A 23,840-nucleotide genomic window follows, 5' to 3' on the forward strand; every position below is an offset into this window, starting at 1 on the left:
TTATATTTTTTTTCACTTACATATACATAAATACATATATATAAAATATAGAGTAGGTAGAACAGTTATATTGTGTTATTATACTGTTATAAATCTATAATGTATATATGTGTATGTATGCAAAATAAATGAAGAAAAAATCTATTTATACAATTATTATTATTCGGTTCAATCCAATCCTTTTATGATGAAATAAAAAAAAATAACAAAAAAACAAAAAGAGAAAATCTAAGCCCTATGGTAAAATAAAATTTTCATATTCTTTCCTTTTCAATAATTTCTCCCAAAAGGATAATCTAATTTTTTTGTTTTTTTTTTGTTTTGTTTTTATGCTGTTGTCTTTAAAAAGCAAGAAAAATAAAATGTAATAGAAAATCAAAAACTTTAACAACAATAAAATTGGATTACTTAGTATAAAAATGTAGTTTGCCGTGCTTTTTATGATTGAAACAGGACCGGATTGCATTCTAGAAATTTTTTATATATGGCAAATAAAATTTTTGTTAAATTAGGAAAAATATATTAAAAGAGGCGAAAAGATAAGAAGAATTTCGTTACGAGATTTTGAACTTCAGAATATTAAAACTTTAAAGAAGCTACAAAATTTTTTTTTGATTCATTAAGGGTCACAAAATGAGTTTTGTGATTTGTTAAGCTATTTTTGTTTTTTATTTATCCTCTTATCAAAATCTCTTAGATTTGTTATGGACAAGCTATTTGAAATATTGATGAAGCGCCGAATCTACCATATATCTAAATTACAGCATTTTACATTGGGCGCCACAAAACAGGGGCACCATTGAAAAACTAGAAAAGTTCAGGTAATTTTAAAAAGTAAAATTTTCTCCAATTATTCCATTACGTGTTTTCCAAAAATATTTTCTCTCTATTTACAGCAATATTATCATGATAACATACACCTTTATACAAACATTGAGAAATAAAAATTTGAAAGTTTAATCTCATGCTAAAATTCTACGACTAATTTTGTATTTATTATAATAGAATTACAAGAAAGTGATTTATTACGCGCAATTTGAAAGAGGAGGACGAGGAAGGGGCGCTCTTTTTGTAACACGATGTTTTTGGCGAAAGGTGCCGAACAGGCCAGAACTGGGGAACCTGCATTGATGACAAATAATGCGAAATCTTTAAGAAAGAACTTAAAGAACGGAAAAGTGAAATATGTAGCTTATGCAAAAAGAAATTTTGTACAAAAATAAAATCTTTTTCTCCCGTTATACCCAAAGTATGAATCAATTTCCATATAGGACAAGGTTCTTTAACCAAAAGCCTCGCTTAACCTCACTTTTTTTGTATATTAAGTTTTTAATTTCAAAATACACCCCTTTTTAAATTTAAGCCTTCTATAATTTTTGAAGCATATAAAAATTTTTGAAGACAAGACATACGGAACAATAAATATAATAAAAAATATCCTAGTTTTGTTATACGAGTATGTTTATATAAGCGTATATAGAATATTTTATATAAATGCGGTCAATTATCATCAATATTTATTAATATAATCAGATTTTATTCTTTTATCGTTTTCACTTTAACTGGAGTTTGATATGAGCCTATATATATTTATATATACCTATATAATGTGATATAAAACTTTTATATTGTCTTATTATAAAAATGGCAAATGACAGAATTTACAATAAATACAATACGATCGAATAGCTGATATACAATAGCATACAAAACTATTATACAAAAACACAATAATGTTGTATTATAATTATTATTGTTTGAATATAGGCGAACAAAAACGCAAATATCTTGATAAGGATAACGGACAAAAATGTTAGCGTTATTCACAATTATTATATATTGTGAATTGTATTGGAAATTATTATGAATTCGTATACGAATCTAATAAAAGAACATATTTTTATTAATATTTTTTGTTATTGTTATATATATACTTGAATAGTTTGCAATAATGGTTATAGGTTTCTTTTCTATTTTGCGTATACGAAATTAGTGCTTATAATTATAACGTTAAAATATTTTTTATTACCAGTGATAGTTGAAGCATGGTGGTTGTTTTACATTTTTAATGGAAATTTTGTACAAATGTTTTGAATTTTGTGTCTATAAAAACAAATTTCTTAGTAATATAACAGAATTTAAAAAAAATTTTTAACAACCCTTTTCTTTATCATTTGAGAATTTAAAAAGTTTCACGTGCTAATTTAAAAATTTCGTTTAATTAAAGTCGTTAATGCCATTAATGCTCTGTACATTTTGCAATTAGTTAACACCTTTTGAGTAAACTCAAGATTTATTTCCCTTAAATCTATTGATGAGGCCATTTCTTTTCCAAGTCAAGATCGTTAACAACGTGGCAATATACAAGATGATAACATTGGAAATCGCTTAATTTGAAAAGAAAATTTCAAATAAATTGTTATAAACTAGAGAATAATTGGGTATGAATAATTGAGTATCTATTTCTAGAATACTTCATTTATATCAGGAGGAGATGTTTGGTATTGTAGGAAAAATTATTGTAAACTGCTCAACAGACCATGATATCAAAATGAATGAATAATTTCTAAGAAAATTAAATTTAATTTAATCAAAACTCCGGGATTAATAATTTTTAAATCAGGCCAAATATAACAATATTGATATAACAGTAAATTTATAAGTCACCTCTAGTCTTGTATAAGCTTACAGAATCCGAATATTCTAAGAATAAAATCTTTGATAAAAAAAGAAACTTTAGAATTTAAATAAAATTTAATATTCATAACTCTTTTATTCCAATCTCCTTCAACTTTTCCCGTATTCTCAAAATATCCTTAAAAATTAAAGGGACAAGTTTAATCGTATTCACTTTATAAACTTTATTTTGTATAAAAGATTTGACTGTTAATAATATTACATGAACAAACAGAAAAAAAAACTGGTCCTTATAAACATTCCTTGCATATTTTGTATTAAATTTTATTGTCCTTGATAAACTAAAAACATTTTTTCAACTTGTTATACATATAGTATATTATAAAGGATTAAAATGAACAAAAGTAAAGTATTCAAATATCTTAAATCTTTGTATTGTAAAAAGTATTGGAAAGTTTTTTTTTTTACAATAATCAATTGAGTATACAGGGTGTAATCTTCATTTTTACAAAATTTAAATAAACTTTTGAGGGACAGTCAAAATGTTGTGAGATTTTATACAAGAACCGGCGTTTGATTGAGTTACCAGATTTGCCAGATAGATTGTAACTATAGAAATCACGTTGAAACATAATATGATTAAGGTACTTTCAATCACAAAACCTTAAAAATTTAATGGCCAGATTTGAAAAAGAAAATGATTTGCAAATTAGCCCTAAATTTTGCTTCAAACCGGAAAATTTACAAGTTACAAATTTTGCTTCAAACCGGAAAATTTACAAGCCCGAAAATTGTATGTAAAATTTGACAGATATTTGGAACTTTGACATAATTAAGTTTAATAAATGCTTTAATTTCGATAACCACAATAATAATTCTAAACTTTATTTTATAATAAACCAGAGAAGAAGGTGTCAAGGTTAAACACTAAATATGGTATAAAATAGTTAATTTATGAATAGAGCAAGACTCTTATATAAAATATTTTGTTGTTATAGTTTAAATTATTCAACTTCACAATCAAATATTGACCGCAATATTGGATTTTTCATTCAACTTAAAATTTTTTCAAAAATGCCTTTATTTACAGGCTGATATAGAAACTTGCTAGCCTTCAAAAGATACTTTCAATTCGACCAATTTTTTTCCCATTTCAAAATCCTTTCAATCAGAAAATACTCTGTAAATTTGTGAATTTTTCTTAAGAAATTTGTTGCCCTTAAAAAAAAATGCGACCAAAAAAATTTCCTAAGAAACACATGTAAAAAAAAGAAACCTGGTAAGCAACATAACTTTTTTTCATTTTCTTCTTTTTTTTTGTAATATTTTATTCGTATAGAAATTTTTTGACAAGAAAATTGGATTATAAAAATAGAAATGGAACATCTTCCAAAATAACAAAAAAAAAAAAAAATGGCAAAAAAAAAATAGAAAGCGTAGCTTATGTCGCGTGCATAAGTTGTTTGTTAACTGAATAGCAGTAAAAATAAAAAATTAAAAAAAAAAAAAGGACTTTTGAAATTCTTTTCTTTCACTTTGGTGTTCGAAGGACTTCATTGTATAATCTTCATTTTTTTTTTGCTTCTCTTTTAATTCTACTGTTTTTTTTTTGGTTCTTTTTTATTATTTTTCTATTCTACTATATTACAGAGATAACAATAATAACAAGAAATATAAATAATCAAAATTTTTAAAGAAAAAGGAGCAATGTCCTTTCCTTTAGAACATAGAAAACAACAATAAGAAAAAAAAAAACAAAATGCACCCTTATAATGTCTATAAATTTTCAGAAGCCTGACATTTCGTAGCATATATGTGTGAATATGTATGTGTGTGTGCATATATGTAATATATTAGAACAAAAAATACCTTCATAACATTGTTAAGCCGTGTTACGATACGTGTGTGTGCATAAATAAATTTACAATGTTGTTTTTTCTTTTGATTTTGGTTAAGGTTTGCATGATAACAACATAAAAAAAACAACAAGTAAAAAAGAAAAACAAAATGTAGCGGTAAATAAATATACAAGTGGTTTTTGAGGGGAAGGTCTAACTAGATACTATTTTGGGAAATTATTTAATATGGTTTATATGTGAAAAAGAGAAAAGGACATTGGAAATGAAATTTTTCACATTTTTCCTTGTTATTATTATTTTTGTTGATTTTTCTTTAATTTTTTTCTTGATTTTGTAAAAAAATTTTTTTTTTTTTTGAGGTTATTTATTGTTTAGTTCAATTTTGACAAACTGAATTATGTGCACAAGTTTGGGTATTATTTTGTCGTATGGTCTTTTTAATAATAAATAATATTTTTAACTTGATGTCCTTCATTTTTTTTTTTTGCTGTTGTCCCAATGGCTCTTAAAAAAATATTTTGGTGGTGTGAGAAAATGTTTCTATTGTCGACATTTGTAATTGACAGTTATTATGCTTGTACATAAATATTGTATATAATAGTAGACGCATCCTATACGATATGTGAGGAAAAAAATTAAATTAGTGTTTTGAAAAGAGCTTAACAATGGGTCCGTCTCTATAATTATCTAAAAATGTAATTATAGTTTTATGGTCATTGGACTTTTGTATAGTTTTGTATTATAAATAAAATTTTTAATAATGATGCGTATTCAAGGTTTTGTAATATATTAAAATAATTTTTGTCAATAGAAAATGGTTTGAAAAAAAAAGAATTGGGAACAAAATTCCGTGGTGTGGAAAACGTTAAATAAATGAGTCATTAGATTTATTTTTGAATATAATGAACACCTTTGCTTAATTTTGTAATTAGATTTTTAATAAGGGACGGTATTGTGTTAAATATCTGGCTCGAAATGTATGGGTAATTGTGAGAAGAAATTCAATTTAATTCGCCTTTTGTATAACACACTATTTAACACGGTAACAGCTTTAATGTTCATGTCATATGGTCTCAAAAATTATCTCAAAGGGTGTTGGAGGAAAAATTTTTTTTTAGAAGAGATTGAATGAAACGGAATGTAAAGCTTTCAATATATTCAACTGCTGAAATATAAAACTCTTGAATAGGTTTATACAAACAAAGATAATGTTTTCTGTTTACTCTTCTGTTTTCAGGAAATCTCGTAGAATTTACTATAACTAAATTTAGTATTATATAATTTAATGCAACCTTCTATTTAATTTAAAAAATTATGCAATATCATGATTAATTAAGGACTTATGCTAATATATTATGGTGATATTATTAATGATATAAAAAATACCCATGACTTTGAATTTAATTATTTCCGTATTGAATTTCAGATACAGCAAAATAGATAATTCCAAAACCATTGTATCATCTAGTATAACAGACTTGTTGAAATATCAAACTTGTATGAAAGGAAATTTATGAGATTTTTTTTTCACAGAATATGTCATTAGTTTGATTAGAATATTTGACTGAGAAGTTTTCATCAGATGCTATCATTTTAGTAAAATATGTCTTGTTGCATAATTATGCATAAAATTTGCCTGTCGAATAAATCTAGAATGTATAATTGTTAAAAATTTAAGTGTAATGCAATCGTCATACATTGAACTTTGCTGTTGAATAAAGTTGAATTAAAATTTAACATTGGCTTTAACTTCGAGCTTTTTTAAAACTTGAGAGTCTCATGTCCTCTTCTGTTATATTATTAGAATACTTTTGAATGTAAATTTTTGTGGTAATGAAAAAAAATTAAAATATACTCGTAGTTGTATTCAATATAACAACAATTTTACAGAATTCTTAGGCATAAAAAATTATTTGAAATTATTTTTGAAAGTAAGCTCATTATTTTTTGTACTATTTCCAGGAGCAAGTAAAGCGAATTTTTCAATTAATGCCGCATTTTCCCTTCTAATTTTAAAGTGACTAGAAGAGCAAATTTATTTTTGTTGTCATTTTAAAACCAATGAGTATAATACAAATGTTTTCAACGTAATTTGCACTCTGGGCAAAAATGGGTTAATAATATCAATTGTTTCTAATTGAAAAGTTTGCAGAATTTATTGATATTTTAATATCAAAATTGTGATTTTCCTGAAAATTTACAATTTAATTCCATGAATACCAAAAAACTGAAAATTTAAAGAAATTATTAAAATTTATCAATTTTTTTGGAGATTTCAAACATCATTATTGGAATTGAAATATTAAAGAAAGTTTTCCCACAGAATTCAATGGCAACTTAACATAAAGACAAATTCATTTTTTCTCAAATTTCATAGTCTTTTGATTGTTAATAAAATACATTTTCTACTTTGCCCTCATCTTAAATTTTAAACTTTAAAAAACGATTCTATCAGAATATAGGGAACTTTTCTTTAATGCATTTTCATCCTGCAATAAATCAATTTTATGCCAACACTTCTTGTTCATTCTTTACTGAAGTGATTTGACACTATTTTCCTATCATCTTCATGATGATATCATGATGGTTCCTTCCCATTCCTTTTTTATTTATTTTTCAATAAATTTTCTTTTTTATTCGAATTAAATTTTTTATTTGAGAGGAAAATAAAGTAAATAAATGTCTGGAATGTTTGTATTAAAAGGCGCAAGAAAGACTCTTATATAGAGTTTCTTGTATGACATGCTGAATTTTTGTTTTTAAATCTTATAAAAAATTCAACTTTAAATTGCACATTATGATATGATTCCCTAAATACCGTTATTATTATTATAGTATAAAGTATAAAATTATTAGGATCCTTTGTATAAAATGTTAAAGAAACCTTCATTAATAATAAATATTTTCATTATAAGCTTTCAATAGTTTCCCTTGTTTTTCGTTTGCTTCTTTACTTTTCATCCTTCTGTTTCCATCTAGCTCTTTATATCTATTAATTTTCTTTACTGATTTTTTTCCTTTACGTTGTATATTGTGCTCTTTTTTTCTTCCTTTGCTTTTGTAACGAGTCATTTGTCTTACATATACGATGATAATGATGTTGATGATGATGATAACGATGACATACAGAACTTCGCGCTATATCCTTAGGGATTTTTAGGTATTTTTTTCCCTTTTTTTTTCATATAGCTTTGAGTTTGTCTGATGGGAAAACTTATTTTTTTGAGTTGATTTTTAGTTTATTTATATAAGAAATGTTAAAATTGAAAGCTTTACTATAGTGTAAAAAGAAATTAACTATAATTATTCAATAAGGTCAATCCAATGCTTAAAAACTTGATAGGATACAGACTTGAAGAAAGAAATCGATTCGATTTCATAAGAGTTTGGGTTACGCTGGCACGGCGCAACTTGTAGGGATTAAGAAATCGTGATTTTTAGCTAAATCAAATTTAAAATCAATTTTCTACGTTAAATTTAAATTAATTGAAAATGTGTTATAAATATGGTTCATACTGTTTGATTTTTTGTATAGGTTCATACAAACAATCAAACAGTATGAGTATCTTTCGCTATCATACAAATTTTTAATATGATCACGTGAACGACGAATTCTAGTGTTAACATTCAATAGTCCAACTTGTTCAAAAATAGAAATTTAATACGCTGTCTAGAAAATAGGAAAGAAATATTCTAAAAACTAAATTGAAGCTTTAAACAAAATAAATTTTTTCATAAAGGATTTCAGAAGAAAAAAAAATAAAATATTGTTTCATTTCTAAATTTTTTTATTTTAATATAGTTAAACAAGACCCACCATATCTTTACTTAAATAGTAATTTATTAAGGTATAATAGAGGTAAAATACGTATACAGAGGCAGCGTTACATCAAGAGCCCGAAAAAATAAAAAGAATTTTTGATTTAATTTAAATCTCTTGTATTTATTTGTAAAATATTTTTTAAAATCAGTAAATAAAACTTTCGCCATTTTCAAGGAAAATTGCAGTTGAATCACTTGAATCATACAAAAGATCTTTGTCATACAAAACGTTTTTTTAATGAGTAATTGCCATAACGTGTCTCGTTTTTTTTTTTTTAAATTCTTAACATCGATTTGCATGAAGAAAAATGAAGAATAACAGGATGTGATTCCATCTTGAAAACCATTGACTCGTATAACATACTTGTTGAAATATCAAACTTGTATGAAAGAAAAACAATATATCTATTTAGAAATCAAACTTGTATGAAAGGAAAGCAATAAATTTATTTATAAATCAAGCTTGTTGAAAAGTATACAAGTTATATATTCGCTTACGCCCGGAACACCAAAAAATAAAATTTAACTATAACTAAAATTAAATCGAACGTTGCGATCAAATTTCCATACTTTATTACTTAAACCTATTCTAAATCATTTAATCGCAACGTGATTTGACAAAAACAAAATATTTATTTTAAATTAAAATTAAAATTCAACGTTGCAATTAAACTCCTATATGAAATCATTTAATTGCAACGTGATTGAACTTTTACAGACAAAACTAAAGCAAAGTTCCAAATATTCAAATTACAATATTAAAACTTTCCCATGAGAATTATTCTAAACAATTTTTTGCTTACTAAACAGTTATTTCTTATAAATAGAGTAAATTCAATAGCAATTTGGCTTGGTTGGTAATTCAGTAGCTCGTTAGTTATTAAATCGTTTTGCCGTTTAGAAAATAAAGATTTAAAAATAAAGTTAATAAGTTTGGAATTAGAAATTAAAGTGTAATTAATTAATAAATGAAATAAAAAGAACTTTTATAAATCTTAAAATATTTTTTGTGTAAAGTAAAAACTTATAGTTTAATTTAATAAGTTTGGAATTGGAAATTAAAGTGTAATTAATTAATAAATGAAATAAAAAGAACTTTTATAAATCTTAAAATATTTTTTTTTGTGTAAAGTAAAAACTTATAATTTAATTGGCGCAGTCGGTAGGATACCGACTCCGTCTATAAAAACAAAAAAAAATCTAAACAAAAAAAAAGAAAACACTAATATTTTTCTTAAGTCAATTTAAATGAACAAAAAACTAGAAAATAAAATAGTGTAATGCTCAAACCATTAAGCAAAATTAAATAATAATAATAAAAAAAAAATTTTGTGGTGAACTGAGTGATAAAAGTTTAGTTGTGTAAAGGCGGAGAACTTTTTTCAAAAAGTTAATTCGGTAAATAAACGAACAAAAATTATAAGTAAAACACAAATAAAATATCTATTAAAAGATCTTTAATCAAATCAAATTTTTACAACTAATTAAATTGATAAAACAAAAATTATAAAAAAAGAAGAAAAAAAAACCAAAATATTTTTTTTTTTTTTTTTTTTTTTTTTTTTTAACATTTATGAAGAAAAGTGAAAAAGAAAAATACTTTGATAATCTAAAAAATATACAAAAAAATTTTAACATGTCACTTGCTGCAATTACATTAAAAGACTTGATAGGCGAAGCTCGTTCAGTACCAATTTTTACTGGACAAGACGCCTACAGTCTAAAATCCTTCATCGAAGAAGTCGAAAGTTTAATTGCCTTAGCAGCGGATGCCGATGCAAAAAACTATCTATACAGAATTTTGTACAGCAAGATCCAGGGTCCTGCAGCGGCAGCAATCCGGAGAATTCAGGAAAAAACTTGGGACGAAGTAAAACAACAACTGAAAGCTACCTTCGGAGTACAGAAATCTTATTTGAAATTAAAAGAAGAAGCAGACTGTATAATTTTTAGAAATGTAAGTGATCTTTATGTTAAATTAAATTCCATATTAAATTTGTTAAATTTAAAATATGATTTGGATGACAATAAATCTTCAGAATTTAATCCAATTAATAATGAAAATTCAATATTAGAAAAATTTTTGAATAAATTAAATAGAGTAGACTCAATGTACCTTAGAACTAAAAATGTAACAACATTAGAAGACGCTTATAGAAGCTTATTAGAAACCAATATATCCGACAGCAAGGTTCCAAACACCAACTCTCAGTATAGGAACAATAATCATATAAATTACAGAAATAACCATAACATAAATTCTAGACATAGTAGTAATAATACAAATTCCAGAAATAACTATAGAAACGCAAATAGAACTTTCAACAATAACAATTACAATAACAACATAAGAAACACTTACACAAATAGACCAATGGACAGAAACTACACTACTAACGAAAAGTTTAGGAATTTTAGGCCCAACCAACAATTTGGTGGTACAGGTAATAATCTACCAGGACCATCTTATAACGAAAATCGGTCAAGTCCAGTTCCAATGGATGTGGATTCAGGTTCCACAGAAAATTTTCACTGTGGTCCCCCTATCCGACATTACCCTTAGTAGACTTAACAATAGAAGGCAAAAAGCTGACCTGTCTGATCGACACAGGATCAGTTACTTCAATTATAAACGGCAATATTTTTGATCGATCTAAACAAAACAAATTAGAAAATCCAATTCAATTAAAAACACTCGCAGGAAACCAAGCCATTAAATACGAAATAACTACAAAAGTACCTGACGAGTTCAATGAAAATTCAACTATGTCCTGGAAAGTAATGGATCTTAGCAATAAAAACTTTGACGCTCTCTTAGGCCAAAATATTTTAAAACCAATAGGAGCAAATATTAATCTTTCAAAGGAGCGGTTAGAAATTAACAACCGTAATATTAAATTTAATTCAGCTTGTCCTTTTGAAAACACTTGTCAAATAGAACCTTTACAAATCAACCATAATGAATTATTTGAAAAATTATTAAATAAAAATATGAATAGAGAAGAAACTAAATCATTAAAATATATTTTAAACTCTAATAAAGATCTTTTCTATAAAGAAGGAGATCGATTAACATGTGTCAAAAGTGTAAAACATCAAATAATTACAACTACTTCCCAACCGATTTATAGTAAAATATATCGGTTTCCAAAAATACATGAAGGGGAAGTAAATAAGCAAGTTCAGGAAATGTTAGAGCAAAATATTATTCAACCATCCAGTAGCCCTTATAATAGCCCTATATGGGTAGTACCCAAAAAATTGGACTACTCAGGGAAACAAAAATGGCGCATTGTCATCGACTACCGTAAATTAAATGAAATTACGGTTGATGACAAATTCCCGATACCGAATATAGATTCTATATTTGATAAATTGGGTCGCGCTCAATATTTCACCACTCTGGACCTCGCAAAGGGGTTTCACCAGATATTAGTGGATGAAAAAGATCGTCTAAAGACCGCGTTTTCTACACCGCAAGGTCACTTTGAGTTTGTACGGATGCCATTCGGACTAAAGAATGCTCCGGCAACTTTTCAAAGGATGATCAATTACGTTTTAAAGGACTTTATCGGGCGAATTTGCGTTGTCTATCTAGATGACATCCTTATTTTCTCTACATCACTACAAGAACACCTCTCAGCTATTAATAAAATATTTTCAAAATTAAGAGAGTTCAATCTAAAAATCCAAGTGGATAAGTGCAAATTTTTCTCTAAAGAGACAGAGTATTTAGGACACATATTAACACCAGAGGGAATAAAGCCAAACGAAGATAAAATTAATGTAATTAAACAAATCAAACTGCCTAAGACTCCCAAGCAGATAAAAAGTTTCCTAGGCATTACGGGGTACTATCGCAAGTTCATCAAGGACTATGCGAAAGTAGCTCAACCTATGACTAAATATTTGAAAAAGGGAAATAAAATCAATGAAAATGATATACAATATAAAGACTCCTTTCAAAAATTAAAAGAATTGATTACAACTTATCCTATACTTCGTTACCCTGATTTTAAAAAGAAATTTGTATTAACGACGGACGCGTCCAACTTTGCAGTTGGAGCAGTCCTATCACAAGAAAACCACCCAGTCTGCTTCGCTAGCAGAACCCTTAATAATCATGAATGCAATTACTCTACTATAGAGAAGGAACTTCTTGCCATAGTATGGGCCACTAAATATTTTCGGCCATACTTATATGGTACAAAATTTTTAATAAGAACAGACCACCAACCCTTAAAATGGTTGCATTCACTAAAAGAACCAAACGCCAAACTACAAAGATGGCGAATCAGATTAAACGAATACGACTTCGAAATAGACTATGTGAAAGGAAAGGAAAATCGTGTTGCTGATTTTTTAAGTAGAATGGATTCTACAAATAATGAAATTAATCATATAGATGACCCTAACGAAACACCTTCTAATAATTCAGTTATAACAACAAACCATAGTCGCCATGAAAATCAATTCCCAACATCCGATATAATAATTAATAAATATTTGACGCAGCTTTATTTGACAAAAGAAAAAGAAAGGGAAATAATTATAAAATATAAAAAATTTAGACAAATCTTTATTAGTGAAAATGAAATCAATAATAGCCATTATTTAAATGACATACTTAGACGATTCATTAGAAATGGAATAACTGCTATCTATTCCGAATTAAATGATGAAAAATTTGATATAGTAAAACAGAAACTCACGGAACTCTTTTCTAATAATAATAAAATGAAATTCATAAAATGTACTAAAAAAGCAATAGACATAGAAAATGAAGAAGAGGCCTTAAAATTAATAGAAAAAATTCATAAAGAATCAAACCATCGAGGTATCGTTGAAAATTATACAGAAGTGAAAGATGAGTTTTTCTTCCCTAAACTTAAGGAACTATTTCATAAGTATATAAACAATTGCGACATATGTAATCAATCAAAATATGATCGCAAACCAAATAAATATAGATTCGAAATTTCCGAAACCATGAGCTCTCCTAATAAAATAATACACGTCGATTTATTTTTCTGTTATAAGGAAATATTTCTTACAATAATTGACAAATTCTCAAAGCATTTAATGGTCCAACGTCTTAATGACCGAAATGCAACTACTATTATACAAGCACTTCGCAACAGGTTTGCACTATTCGGTAGGCCAGATAAAATCGTTGTCGACAATGAGTTCGATAGTCTTAATATCAAAAACTTCTTTAGAACAGAAAATATAAACGCTCACTTTACGTCACCCAGAAGCCATACCGGAAATTCTACAATCGAACGAGCTCACGGAACTTTAAGCGAACACCTTCGTATCTTAGATACACAAAAATCACATTTAACACCGTATGAAAAAATATTATTCGCAGTCGAAAAATATAATAATTCCATTCACTCTGTAACTAAAGTTAAGCCTATAAACTTTGTAAATAACGAAATAACCGATATTGAAAAAATTAGAAAATTAATTGATGAAAATAAACTTAAAACGATTGAAAAACTAAACAAAGATAGGATAGACCCTAACTATAAAGAAGGAGACAAAGTTCTTGTAAAAAATCCCGAAGCTCTAAGATATAAACATAAAAAGAAATATACGTATATTAAATCTAAATTAATTAACGGTAAATTAAAAGATAACCAGAATAGAAATATTCACCCAAGTAGATTAAAAAGAAATTTTAAATTTTCCTCAGGTAACCCAGAAACAAACTCCACTCAACCACTGCCACAACAAACTTAAATTAGCACTACTAATTTTACTCCTCACTTCAAATACTTGTTCTGCAAATATTGACGTTCAGGTATTGGAAAATCGGGGTGGATTCCAACTAATCAAACGGGAAGAAATTCCTATAATTCAAAACTATTCTAAAATTCTTCACTTTATAAATATTAGCGAACTAGAAAATACTTTAGCACAAATTGAAAATAATATTTACAACACTTTTAACCAAGACAATACCACATTAAAACAATTACAAATTCAAATCGAAAAAACTCGACATAACATTAAAACATTACTACCACACAGACAAAAACGAGGACTCATTAATTTAGGTGGCAAAATTTTAAAATGGTTATTTGGAAACTTAGACGATGATGACAAAACTGAAATTGTAGAAAACATAAAACTTATTGAACAGGGAAATTACAACTCCATTCAGACCATAAATAAACAGATTAAAATAAACGACCAATTTCAGAAAAACCTAAATATTCTACAGAAACGAATTAACGAAAACCAAGAAATTTTAAATATTACACTGAGAGAACAAAACAACACCTTTAGCAAAAGCATAAAAAGTTTACAGTTTCTTTCTAGTTACACAAATATTAACTTACTAAATTCAGAAATAGACAAAGTCCAACAAAACATTCTTTTCGCTAAACATGGTATCATGACTCACTCCATTTTATCCAATGAAGAAATTGATGAATTTGAAATCGATGTTTTTAAATATAAAGAAATAAAAAGTTCACTTATTAGTCTAGATAATAATATTATTTTTGCCATTTTGATTCCTAACGTTGCAAAGGAACTTGCAGTTGGATATAAAATTATTCCAGTACCTAACAAAAATTTCGAGGAAATAAACATTGAATCTACTAATATATTGAAATTTAAAAATGAAATTTACTTTAATAATAAACAGAATTGTGAAAATAAACTAAAAGTAATAAATGGTTGTATAAAAAATTTAATGAATAATAATTTTAAGAATTGTACAAAAAGAAAAAATATTAATTTTGAGATTGTGGAAGTTTCATCTAATATTATCTTAGTAAAAAATGCAAATAATGTAATGTTAGAAAATACTTGTAATAACATACAATACAAACTAATTAAAACTAACTTAATTACATATTATAATTGCACTATAAAAATAGATGACGTAATATTCAAAAACATAGAGAGAAAAATTAACAACCACATAATAATACCAAACTATTTAGAACCTTATAATGTTAGTTATATACCAAATTTAGAAAATATTAATTTGAAGCAAATTGAAAATTACAATGAAATAGAATTTGTAAAATTTGAAATTAAAAACCATTATATTTTAATACTGTCAAATATCTCTATTATATTGCTTTTAATAATTTTTATTACAAAATACTATATGAAAAAATTTTATAAATGTAAAAAACGGCCAAACGATACAAATGAAAATAATAGTAAAGGAAATATAATCTCTGGAGCTCAGGAGAGCTTCCAGCTTAACGAGGGGGGAGTTATATATTCGCTTACGCCCGGAACACCAAAAAATAAAATTTAACTATAACTAAAATTAAATCGAACGTTGCGATCAAATTTCCATACTTTATTACTTAAACCTATTCTAAATCATTTAATCGCAACGTGATTTGACAAAAACAAAATATTTATTTTAAATTAAAATTAAAATTCAACGTTGCAATTAAACTCCTATATGAAATCATTTAATTGCAACGTGATTGAACTTTTACAGACAAAACTAAAGCAAAGTTCCAAATATTCAAATTACAATATTAAAACTTTCCCATGAGAATTATTCTAAACAATTTTTTGCTTACTAAACAGTTATTTCTTATAAATAGAGTAAATTCAATAGCAATTTGGCTTGGTTGGTAATTCAGTAGCTCGTTAGTTATTAAATCGTTTTGCCGTTTAGAAAATAAAGATTTAAAAATAAAGTTAATAAGTTTGGAATTAGAAATTAAAGTGTAATTAATTAATAAATGAAATAAAAAGAACTTTTATAAATCTTAAAATATTTTTTGTGTAAAGTAAAAACTTATAGTTTAATTTAATAAGTTTGGAATTGGAAATTAAAGTGTAATTAATTAATAAATGAAATAAAAAGAACTTTTATAAATCTTAAAATATTTTTTTTTGTGTAAAGTAAAAACTTATAATTTAATTTACATACCGCTTTGCAAACATTTAAACTTACACGGAAATCAAGAAATCAAACTTGTATGTCATGAAATTAAGTTTTTAAGTCAACTATAAAGAATTTGTATGAAAGTCAAGATATGCAAAAATAAAGTATGTGTGGTGTAAGAATCGAGACATTTTTCAAAAAACAAAATAGTAAATTGAAATTAATTACATTAGATTTAAGAACCCTCATTTTATTTTCACTCTACATAAATTTAAGTAATCATACAAAATTTTAGAAAATTTTGATTTCGAACATCTGAATTATTCAAATAACTTATCCGGAACTATAAAATTTCAGTATATTAAAAATGTTTTTCTTTATATATAAATATATTGAAATACTAAATAAGTGTTAATAGCCTGTAAATATGTTACACAATATAGAAAGCGAAACAAAAAATGTATGAAGTATACATACATTCATACATGTCTGTACATACATATATTATATATAAGTAAATATCTACATACTATAAAATAGTGTAAATGGAAACTATAACAAGATAAAATAATAATGAACTCGGTTAGTTTATTTAAAAAGAGGATAATATAAAGGAGGGCTTATTATATCCTTATTTAAAAAAAAGAGAACAAAAATAAATAAAATACTATTTTTAAGCTATATGAAAAATAATATAGGCTTATATTTTACCTTATATACCATCAGATTTTACTTTTATTTAGTTAAAAATTTGTTTTTGTATAAATTTTTGCAATTGTTTTAAATAAAAATGTAGAATATATAAAGAGGAAGTTAGTAAAAAAATTCGGAATTTATCAAGTAAACATTTCTTGTTTATAAGTTTGGTTTAATTCAATATGGGTTGCAAGTATTCGTTATTTTATAGAAGTGTTGTAATATAAATTCAGAGCTGTAGTGTATTTTGCACAGAATAGAAATTTTGTCGCCGTCCAAACAATTTGTATGATACAAATTCTTCTCAAATTTTATTAATTGAACGGAAAATACTGAAAACTGATAGTATTCCACAAATCGACATTTATGTCTTGCATTTGTATTACCTCGATGTCATTGCGGTACTCATCATTTGTATTTATGTTGACTGTCGAATAATATTTTAAGGCAGCCTTAGTATTTTGCAGCTGATAGACACATGCGTGATTAAAATAATAAAATTGGTTTTTAAGAATTAAGAAGAAAAATATGAGCACTTATATTTCAACAAAATAGGTTTAATGGAAAAATAAGAAGTGCCAATTACAAACATTTACTTTTTCGCATATTTCCAAAATAGGTGGAAAACAATTTTGCTTAACATTTTTACGATGTTATGAGCTGAATCACATAATATAAAACTCATTTCACATAATAATCACCATCTTAAATCAATTTTTCTTGAATTCTTATTACAAATTTTCACCATCTTAAGTATTTTCTTTCATTAATGAACACTTGGAAGAGACTTAAATTTTAATAATCTTTAAAGACCACGTAAGCATAGGCACCAATTAATTTTTATATAAGGCTTTCTTACTTTGCTGCCTCCTCTCTTCCCAAAGTATTTCAAATTTAGAAATATCAATTTTTGTCCGCCTATTTGACAATTCTATCCCAATATAACATTTTTGAAAATTATGCAAAAAAGTGCATAAGTGAAAGCCTTAGACTAAAGTCTTTAGAAGGAAATGTGCTGTTTTACAAACATGGAATTGATTAACTGCAATTTTTATTTCAAACTCCTTCTTTTTACAAGGGAGAATTCACTTAGTTTTTCTTTTGTAAGAATAAAAGGACAACTTTCTTTTTATTCCTTCTTTTTTATTAGTTTTTTTTTCTCCATTTCCATTTAACAAGATAAAAAGAAGAAAACATTACAATTTCTTTAAAACAAACAAAAAAATTATATATGTATATATGAAAAACTAGGATACTAGGCTTTATACTTTCCTCATTTTCTCTATAATATTTGTTTCAATTTTCCATTTAAATATTATGAACAAAAAATAGAAATGAACACACTGTGTACATTGTAAATATGTTTTTTTTTTTTGTTTTTGTTTTCTATAAGGAAAAAAAAGCTTGAATTATTCATTAGAATAAAAATGTGTAGTTCCATGTTTTGTTTTTGTTTCTTTTTTTTATTTCTTATTTTTTAAGGATATTTATATACTTAAATACCCTTAAATACACGTAAATTTTGAAAATAAAGAAAATTGTTTTTCACCTCAGTAAATTTTTCGTATATTATCCTTTATGCACATATATATATATACATATATGTATGTGAAAGCTTTATAAATTTATTTATATGCATATATTGCTTTGATGTTACATATAAAAATGTGTGTGTATATGATTATGTACAGGGCTTTAGAAAATAGTTAACAAAAAATAGTTTTTGCTTTTTTTTTTCTATTTTTTGCTAAAACAAGGATCTAATATAAATGACAGGTATTTTTTTTTTCAGAAAATAATGACAAAGAAAAACTAAAGTAAAAGACAAAAAACTGGACTATGTTATTACCCCGAAGAGATGTAGTTAAAAGTGCTTGAAGTTGGTACATAATATTGCATAAAATTTTAATTTTTAAAGTAAGTTGGTGTTATAAAACAAAAACAAAAATGCTTATGTAAATTTAAAAAAAAATATTAAAATTTTTGGGGAAAAAAAATCAAAGATCACTATTGAATGCACATAAATACATAGATGTATATAGGCTGGGCAAAACTAAAATGGATTTCTCTAATTCGATTGGTTTAATTTAATTTTTCATGAGAAAAACATATGGAAAATTTGGTAACAATCCTGCCAATTTTTTTTGGGCAAATTTGTGTGAATTTTTTAATTTTTACACAATTTACAGAAAGAAAATTTGAAATAAGACCTTGATAGTGATAAAAATAAATAAAGCAAATTTATGAACCTAAAAGTATGCAAATTTACTGTAAATTCATTATAATATTACATTAAAGATTCTATATTGTACAAATTGAATTTAAAATAATTGACACTGTTAAAATTTAGAAAATAATAATTTGCTTTTGCTTCTTTTATCGCTTCGTGTGCTTTTTCATGTTAAAAATCAAAAGGACGCGAAAATTGTTTAAGAATTTTTATTAGAATAAATAAAAATAAAATTTATTCTTTTGTTTTTTATTCCAAGTAAAAATTGCAGTAAAATTTACATATTCTCATTTTAAAAGACAAAACAGTAGAAAATTTTATATAAGAATGTTCTGATTGCTTTTATATGAGGAAGTTAAAATGGGTGTTCTGCTCAAAATTTAACAATAGATGTAATTTAAAAATTTACAAAAGAACAACAAAAAGGATGGAAACTTAGCAAAATAAAAAAAAATTTTTCTATTTAATATAAATTTTTAAATATTACTTAGTCCAAAGTAGGATTACAAGGATAATTTTAAGGATATTTTAAGTTTTTTTATATTATTTTTGTTTTATGCATATTTTAAAATTCAATGTCTTTTATGGAAATTATCAAACTATTGTAACATTGAACTATATACTTACATTCAATTGAAAAATTTTAAGTTTTTTTATTTAGTAAAAATATTTTGTATAGAAAATTTAAAAACATATTGGTTGCAATACAATATTCCATAAAACTGTAATTTAAATTGAGTCAAAATTATTCAAATTATACGCAAACAATGTGTTTTAAAAATTTAAGGGATTAAATAAAATTTTGAAAATTTTACTTACCTAAGGCATGACATTGTAAAATTTTCGTACGTCCTTCACTAACTATTGATCCTGATGATGATGGTTGCGTTGTAAATCTCGGTGGTTGTAATTGTGATATTTCTAAAAACGAAAATTAATTAAAATCTTATTATAATATTCTTCATATTTAAATTGTAGTATGGAAAAATTTTGAGATCAAATATTGTTCATGAATAGTGTATGATGAGCATTGATTTTAACATGGATAATGTTCAAGGATTTAGGCTTTATTATCATAAATGAAGTCATAGCAAATTTATGAAAAGAGTATTTTGTAATAGAAAAGCCTGACTTGCTGTAAATTTTCATTTGATACCATTAATATTCGATTTATTTCAGAAATTTTCATAAATTATAATTTCTTTAAACTAATTATATACTATGAAGTCAACTTTTGGCTTAAAGGACGTACAAAATCGGTATTTAATTGGAGAACCATTAAATTTTCCAGTACAATTATAAAAATTTAATTCAAAAATTAAAAAAACACCCTACATACATTTTTCCTTAACCCTTTCGACCCGGCTGATACACATATGTAAAATCACAGTAAAATCCAAACATCGCTAAAAGTTTAAAATGTTATTGTATTTGGTTTTCTGTTATGCCTTTTCGTTTTGACATGATTCGGTGTACTAATTTCAGCAAATAGATCTCAGATGTAAAACATGTGGTAATTACACTATTTGAAAGCCGGATCGAAAGGGTTTAAGAACTATTTTTTACTTAATGTTGCACCTGTTACCTAAAGAAACTCAGTTTTACTTACAAAATTTAAATAAGTAAGTTTACAAATAAAAAGGATTCTTTTAAATTTTTCAGGTTCTAAATTAATATTTAATATTTTTATTAGTTCAAATTCCCAATTCACACCTAGTTTTATGTAAATTGATATTTTGCATACAAAGTTCATTTTTTAAAAAAAAAATTAAGATGCACCTATAATCAAATTTTTATTTATTCTTTAAATACTATGTTCAAGTTAGTCTAGTCTATTTTTGGAATTATCATCAAAGAGTTTTATAGATTTGAAAAATAAAAAGATAAAATTTTATATCCTTTTCATTCATTCATTCTTTCCTATAAGTATAAAAGTAAAAAATCAGTCCTTTAAGTTATAATGGTGCGTTGCATAGACTGTATGTGTACAACATACATCGCATCTTCATACAATATATCTACTTACTGATATTCATATATATGTATGTATATTTTTTAAATACAGGTAAATATATTTATTTTTCTTTTGTTCTCACAATACTTTTTTTTTTAAACAAAAATTTACATTTAAAAGTATTTAAATTTCAAATGTATATAAAAAATGTAAATAAAGTCTTTAAAATGGTAAAATCAATAATTACTCCTATTACACACATGTACATCCACATATATGTACAAATATATTATATGTATGAAATAATGTACATAATATGAATATATTATGTAAAATTTAATAGAATATTTTGAATATATATTGTACATTTCACCTGTCATTTATATACATAGCCTTGAGGTGAAAATATCTAAAATATTTTAAATATACGAATACACAACTTATACATATATGCATATACACACTATGTACATGTAACAAAATTTAATTGAAACACTTAAAAGGTTTGAAAAAATTGTTACAAATCCCTCATGAAATTAAATACTATGAGTATTATAGGATTCCAGCAACATTTATATGGAAATTCTAAAAAAAAAAATTGTGTATTATTTTATATGTATATAGGATTTAAGTATGGGTAAAGTATAATAATATATTTATAAGAAATAAATGGAAACATAGAATAAAGAATTGTATAAGGAATAACATTTTCTAAAAATTTAATTAAGAAATTGAATATCCTATTTGAATTGTTTTGGTTTCTTTTCATTTAAATGGTGTGTAAATTTTTGTTTTTTTTTTTTTTCAAAAAGAAATTTAAATAAAAAGGAAAATATAATAAACAAGTATAAGGATAAATACGAGTAGGTTTTATTTGTAGATAAGTAAAATGCGATTTTTTGAATTTTTTTCTTTGAGCTGTAAAGGAAGAAGATGTTTTGTTTCTGGTTGCTTGTTTATTGTTCTTTTAAAGTTTCTTTTAAATTATTTTAGAAAATATATTAAGTGATTAAAGGCTAAGGTAAAATTGGTAAGTAATACGGTCTTTAAGTGGCATAAGTTACGAAAAATTTAAAGAATTTATGTAATTTTAAGGCTGTTTATTTATTTGCGCTAGTGATATTAGTATTTAAGCTAATTAAATAGAATATAATAACAGATTGGTAGTACAAAATAGGATTAATGATGAGATGCATGAATCTAGAGATAAAAACTGGTAGAAATTAGAATAATGCGAGAAAATAATATTTTCTGCCATATTTTATTTCACTGAATTCATAACTTTAGTTGCCATTCTGTTATCTGATACGGCAAAAAAAATACAAGCTGTTTTCGTTCATTACAGCACGGACAAAAAGCATTACTCTGAGAGTTGTAACTGAATATCTCCTGTTGCAGGAGTAGTCATAATATTTAGTTAAATTTTCATTGTTATGCACTAATTTGAGAGTGTTAGTTAAATTTTGAGTTATGCACTAATCCAAATGTGTTACAAATCAGTTACATATACCAGCACAGAATAAATACATATTCAATAAGGAAGCAAAAATATTGTTAATTTTGTAATTGTTTTTTTTAGTTACTCCAGATATATAGTTGTAGTTATGTTTTTTGGCTACCAAAATGGTGTCCAGTTTTTCAATGTAAATTCAATTGAAAGACTTTCAGCTCAGAAGTTCAGTTTTTTTAGGTATTTCTTTCTTTTTCAAGCCATTCCTTCCAAAAGGTAACATAATTTTGGATTTTACATTACTTATTTTATTAACCTGTAAGTTGTATCGCAGTCATAAAGAGCAAAATGGTAAACATAGTCATATTCTAGAACGAATGTAAAAAGGGTATTATTGCATACTTTTACAATATTCAAAAAGTTTTATATTTTCTCTTAATTTTCAGCACTTTTTCATAAAATTTTTGAAAAAAAAGTGCTTATTAGTTTCACTCTGTTCGTCCGTCTTTTCGTCCATGGACACGTTTACAAAACTTCTACATTCGTCAAGATAGAAAGCTGAAATTTTATATGTATACATAGAACTCTTCTAGAAACTTACTTTCGTAGAAGAACATTATTACCTACCTCCCACCAACCTAAAATCCTAAAAACGGTATTTTTTAAAAGTAACATAGATTGTTTTTAAAACTAGTATTTTCACTTGTTCAACCATTGGTTTTAGCCAACTTTATTCAGTGTTATATACGGAATACTCAAATCGAATGTTTGCCTATATTAATTTTTAAAATAAACGACCACTTTGTTAAATTGTATTAACAAAGTAGTAATTTATAATTTTATTAACAAATATTGTAATTTATAATCTAATTTCATTTCGTATAATAATTAAAATTTAATGATTTTTCAATTATATTTTATTGTCCTATAAACTAACTTTCAATACTCATACTTAATTATGGTTCAATTAATTTACATTTAAAATGTAAGTATGAGTGAATCCTTTACATAATATTAAAATATTAACCATCCTTAATAAAAAAAAAAATTTTATTAAAATAACTGTAGGTGTTTTTTTTTAATTATGTTAAAAAATTTTTGCAAAATTAAAATTTTCATCGAATTTTTTTTTTTGTTTTATAATAGTGAGTAGCTTGTTTATTTTACATAATACGAAGAAAATATTTCAGGCAATTTATCAACCTTAATCTTTCTCAAGAAATTCTGCTATACCATATAATAATATTCCTGTGTTATTTTCAACCTTGACAAAAAATAAAAAATTCAATTAATTGATTTGCGTGCAGATGGTTTCGAAA

General features: G+C 25.2%; 1 protein-coding gene across 9 annotated transcripts in view; it reads right to left on the reverse strand.

Moving 5' to 3' along the window:
* The window catches only part of LOC129619394 (protein sidekick), a 91,474-nt gene extending 71,437 nt beyond the window's left edge, over positions 1–20,037 (reverse strand). For all 9 annotated transcript variants that reach the window (XM_055534656.1, XM_055534655.1, XM_055534654.1 and 6 more), the window contains exon 1: positions 19,937–20,037. The gene's annotated coding sequence lies outside the window, so the exon portion shown is untranslated. The remainder of the gene's footprint in view (positions 1–19,936) is intronic.
* Between the last annotated feature and the right edge of the window lie 3,803 nt (positions 20,038–23,840).

The sequence above is a fragment of the Condylostylus longicornis genome, unplaced genomic scaffold (genome assembly GCF_029603195.1).
Source record: "Condylostylus longicornis isolate FDR11 unplaced genomic scaffold, ASM2960319v2 ptg000013l, whole genome shotgun sequence".
Classification (NCBI taxonomy): Eukaryota; Metazoa; Arthropoda; class Insecta; order Diptera; family Dolichopodidae; genus Condylostylus; species Condylostylus longicornis.